At 37.0% G+C, this 5680-nt stretch overlaps 1 non-coding gene across 1 annotated transcript; it reads left to right on the forward strand.

Annotated features, from left to right (window-relative positions):
- Positions 1-2922: 2922 nt before the first annotated feature.
- LOC116140274 lies at positions 2923-3029 on the forward strand. The gene has a single exon (XR_004129602.1). It is a non-coding gene; the product is annotated as a small nucleolar RNA R71 (small nucleolar RNA).
- The last annotated feature ends 2651 nt before the right edge of the window (positions 3030-5680 follow it).

A 5680-nucleotide genomic window follows, 5' to 3' on the forward strand; every position in this document is an offset into this window, starting at 1 on the left:
AAGAATAGGTGCAGATGTGAGTTTATCTTTCAGAACATTAAAAGCAATCAAACATTCATCATTGAAATCAAAAGGTGTTTCTTTAGCCAAGAGATTACACAAAGGCCTACTAATCTTAGAAAAATTCTTTACGAACTGCCTATAGAAACATATATGACCAAGAAAACTTCATACACCCTTCACAAATATGGGTGGCGGCAATTAAGCAATCAAGTCAACCTTAGCTTTGTCTACTTCAATACCCCTACTAGATACCACATGCCCTAAAATAGTTCCTTGCTTCACCATGAAGTGACTCTTTTCCCAACTCAATGTCAAATTCGTTTCAATACATCTTTTCAAAACCAAAGTCAAATTATCTGTCAAATGATGACCCAAAAACAAAAAAAATAATCCACAAAAACCTCAATAAATTTTTCAGTCATATCAGAAAAGATGGACATCATACAGCTTTGAAACGTGGATGGAGCATTGCACAATCTGACGGGCATCCTCTTATACGCAAAGGTTCCAAATAGAAATGTGAATGTCGTCTTCTCTTGATCCTCTGGAGCGATGGGAATCTGATTGTAACCTAAAAAACCATCAAGGAAACAATAATAAGAATATCCAGCTAGTCTTTCCAACGTTTGATCAATAAAAGGAAGAGGAAAATGATCATTTTTAGTTGTAGCATTCAACTCCCTGTAATCAATGCAAACCCACCATCTTATTGTCATGCTAGTCAGCACTAACTCATCATCACAATTTCTTACCATAGTAATGCCCAACTTCTCTGGTACCACATGAACTGGACTCACCCACTTGCTATTTGAAATAAGATAAATGATCCCAACATCAAGTAGTTTCAACACCTCAACTCTCACCACCTCTTGCAAATGCGAATTCAACCTCCTTTGAACTTCCCTAGTTGGTTTGGAATCTTCCTCCAACAACACTTTATGCATGCACATAGTGGGGCTAATTTCCTTGATGTCTGCTATTGTCCAACCTATGGCTGCCTTATAATCACTCAACACCTTACGCAATTTCTCCTCTTCTGATATGGTTAGGTCTGATGCTATAATCACAAGAAGGGTTTGATCTTTTCCTAAGTAAGCATACTTAAGGGTAGGTGGTAAAGGTTTTAACTCAAGCTTAGGTGGGGATTCAATGGAAGAAACTAACTTGACATCAACATGTTAAATCGTCATCCTCAATTCCTCATCAGACATGTCCTTAATCTCACTATCCAACTCTGCCACATACTCCCTAGCCTCATCATCACTCAACTCACCATCCCTTGCTATCAAAGCCAACTCCTATTTATCTTTAGTCTCCCCCTATAGAAAACTAGAAACAATGATAGGATCCAAAGAATCAACTGCAAAACAATCATTAGTATCTAGAGGTAAAGACATAGAATTGAAAACTGAAAATTCAACAGTTTGATCAAGAACTGTCATTTTTAGCTTTCCATTTTGCACATCGATGATGGTCTTTGTTGTGGCCATGAAGGGATGTCCTAGCAAAATAGGCAACTCGCTGATGTGCCTTATAGTCCACTCCATATCTAACACCACAAAATCAACAAGAAAAATTAGTTTGTCAACTTAAACTAAAATATCTTCAACAATACCCCTTGGATATTTCACTGATCGATCTGTCAATTGCAAGGTCATTGTTCAAGGTTTTAGTTCTCCCAACCCCAAATGTTGATAGATGGAATATGGCGTGAGGTTGATACTTGCATCCAAGTCCAACATTGCTCTTTCTTCTTTCTTGTTACCAACAGTGATGTTGATAACAAAGCTCCTCAAATCTTTTAGCTTGGGTGGTAACTTGCATTGGAGCACCGCACTCACAATCTCTGAAATCATCACTTTCTCGTGCGACTCATACTTACGCTTACAGGTGTTCAACTCCTTCAAGAATTTCGAGTAAGCTGGCATGTTCCTAATCATATCAAGCAAGGGTAAGTTCACATTAACCTTAGAAAAAATGTCATATATATCAGAAAATGACTTATCCCATTTGCTTTTAATCAAGCAACCCAGAAACGGCACGGGTGGAACATAAGGCTTCGATGGCACATATGGATCTTCAATCTCCTCATTCTGCATGGGTGCACTCGGTTGCTTCCCCCTTTTTTTTTTTACCTATGAAATCAGACAAGGGCTATTTAGTTTCAGAATTGATATCCTTGTTAATTACCTTACCACTCCTCAAAACTGTGACCGGTTTCACTTGCTCGGATTAGCTTAGTAACTTCCTAGGGACATGGCCTTGTAATGACTCCGTGATTTGGCCTATCTGGACCTCCATCTTCCTTATGGATGCATCTTGTTGTTGGAATCTCTATTTGAAGTTTTGATTGTTCTTTTGAGAAGCTTGAATGAAACTGTTCAATGTCTCCTCCAATGATGGCTTCTTTGGTTGCATGATGTGTTTAGAACTTCCTTACAATTGGTTGTTTCTCCATGAAAAGTTTGGATGGTTCCTCAACCCAAGATTGTATGTGTTCAAATACGGATTGTGGGGTCTTTGGTTGTAAGGTTTCATCATGTTCACTTGCTCCACAACTTCTGGAAAACTCTCACCTGAAGGACAAACATTAGTAGTATGGTCAACATTACCACAAATAGCACATACGTCATTGGAACTACTATGTCCTTGCCCCATCATCATGTTGCACATGGTCTTGACTTGATTTATTAATCCAAACACTTGCATCGCCAACTCAGTGTTAGCACTCACTTCATAAATTCCCTTTGCTTTCCCTCTAACACTTTTCTGTTGTGAGTTGGCACAAGCATCTCATACAACACATATGTCTCCTGTGCAGTCTTTTCTCCCATGGCACCACCTACAGCATTGTTAACTATGGCTTGGCAAGCTTGTGTCAGTCCATCATAGAAAAACTAATTCAACAATTCTAAAGGTTATCTATGATGTGCACATTGAACTAAAATCAATTTAAATCTTTCCCAAGCCTCATGGAATGACTCACCATCAAGTTGAGAGAAAGTAGCAATTTAACCTCTTAGTTCTGCAGTCTTTGCATGAGAATAAAATTTACCTATGAACTTGTTGTAGACCGTATCCCAAGTGGTAAGTGAAGCTGGTGCTAATGACATGAACCAACTCTTTACTACGTCCTTCAATGTATATGAAAAACATCTCATCCTCAATTGATCTTTAGTCAAACCTTGCAAAGGAAAAGTTTGCACGATTGAGTATAAATCTCTAATAAATGTCAATGGATCTTTAGTGGCCATCCCATGGAATGAAGGAAGTGAAAATGAATACTCGTCAACTCATAATTCCTCACTGCAGCACTCAAAACAATACAAAAGGGCGACTTTCCAATGATAGGACGCGCATACTCCTTTATCGGGTGGGGTGGATTCGCCATCTCTTCTTCGGATTTTAAAGTTAACGCACTTGATTCTTTTGAATTTTCAGGTTCTCTTCTCTTTCTACTGATCAAATTCACCCTGTCAAAATAAGGAAGCACTTCTTTGCCCAATGATTCGGCGACCTTGCATTCAAAAAAAAAAAAAAAAAAAAAACTCAAAACAAAGAAAAATTATAACACAAAAATACACAGAACAACTAGAAAATAATAGAAAAAACGAAAATAAAATCTAACTACAAAAATAAAAACACAAATATTAACGAAATCAAATAACTCCAACACCCAGCAACGACGCCAAAAACTTGTTCGGTTAAAAACAATTTTAATTCTTTCGCAAGTGCATGGGTCACTATTGCTGTAAAGTGCACAAGTAAAGGTCGATCCCACAAAGAATCGACCTATCAATTAATCTAATACTGTGCAAAAACAACTAAAATAATGAAATCAAGTGAGATAATAAAATTACCCAACAATTTAATAAAATCCACATTAACTAAAATTCAAGTAAGAATAACAAAAATACTAAATAACAACTATATAAAAACAAGATCTAAACAAATGATCAAACAATGAGAAATTGTCTAGTGTGTCCAATTTCACCATAATTATCCTATTTTATGTTATTAATCTAATCAATGCTTTTCAATCCAAATCTTAGGGTCGATACTTACCATGATAAGGTCGTGCCATGTAACGCCCCACTTGAGATATGTAGTTAAGATTTGATGAATGGCTTGAATGTTTGTTGATTTATCCTCATTTGAGTCTGTATGTTGTTAATATTGCTTGGTTTATCCTTAGTTGAAAGGGTGTTTTGGTTTGGTTGAGTGAATGCCTTGAAAATTTGTAAGACTTGGCGAAATCTGGATGTTACAGTCTTCGTCGGGGCGAAGAAGAAAGCTTCGCCGTGGCGATGAAGTGCTACATCCCGTGTAGCTGCTATGAGTTTTCGCCGGGGCGAAGAAATAGCTTCGCCGCAGCAAAGACTCGGTTGAATTGTTTTCCTTGAGTTTTAGGGAATTCTTCCTTTTGGGACTCAATGACCATTCTACCCCTAATTAGCAGGAAAAGTGGGGAGTGAAATGCAAGGAAATTGCATGGAGAATAGGTTGAATGGGGTTGTTTTTGCAAAGAATGAAAGGTCATAGGTGGAATTTCAAAGAAGGAGCAAGGGTATATTGGGAAAGAGTGGAGAAAATATGAGATATTAAGGGTTTAGCTTTAGCAACGCTTTCATTTGCTTCTTCACCACCGCCTCTTTCATCCTTCATTTCTCTCAAATTTTCATTCAAGTTTCCAAGGATCTTTGAAGAGCTTTTGACTGAAATTGTTACAAGTTGATCCTAAGCACTAAAAGGTGAGAATCCTTACTCTAGATGTAAGTTTTATTGTTGAAAGAGTAGGATCCTTATTGAGTTTGTTTGAAGGTTTAAGAGGAAGAATCAAGCCTCAAGAGTAGAAGCTTAGTGGGTTCTCCTTGAGCTTAAGGTAAGTAAATTCACCTAAGTTGTGATTTACTTGATTGAATGATGTGTAGAGATTTTATATATGGGCTTAATGCTGAATTTCTATGTTTGAAATGAGTTGATGAATTCAATGTTTTATATGAAAGAATTTCCACCATGAGAAGGGCAGATTGTGTTGTTAAGAGTTGGTAGAAGTGTGGATAGAATTAAAAGAATTGAGAGGAATATTTGAAGTGTGTTTTCCTTGCAGATGTATGATGTTTTAAAGAGTTGAACTCCTATTTTGGATGATTAAGAGAGAAATATCATTACAATAGAATAGAGTTTATGTAGCACATATTGTTTATGAAATGTCTAAAAGAAGCATGAAGCATGAGTAGAGTAGAGAACCTTACTTTATGCAACACAGCATATTTGCATGTCATGAATGCATATAAGAAGATTTTAGGCATGAGCCATCCATATGCATGTGTTTAATTGAGCAATCACATGAGAAAGAAATATGAGAATGAAAGAAATACTCTATGAATAGAGAAAGAAAAGAACTATTCTCTTAGAATAAAGAGAAGAAAGAAACTACACTAGAAATAAAATGATTATTAAGTGTACATAAAGAAAAGAAAATAGTCGTGTGATGGGGAACCGGTGAGTGTAGAGTTACCCGCATGTAAACCGCCATGAGAGAGCGGAATGAGAATGAGAACAATCTGTATAGCCATGAGAATACATGCGAATGAGGGCTATACATGAGAAGGTAAACTCACATGACCAAGGGTTCCAAATCCATGCATCGACCAAGACCGGCAAATAATAAGAA

Source organism: Pistacia vera, unplaced genomic scaffold (assembly GCF_008641045.1).
Source record: "Pistacia vera cultivar Batoury unplaced genomic scaffold, PisVer_v2 Contig367, whole genome shotgun sequence".
Taxonomy (NCBI): Eukaryota; Viridiplantae; Streptophyta; class Magnoliopsida; order Sapindales; family Anacardiaceae; genus Pistacia; species Pistacia vera.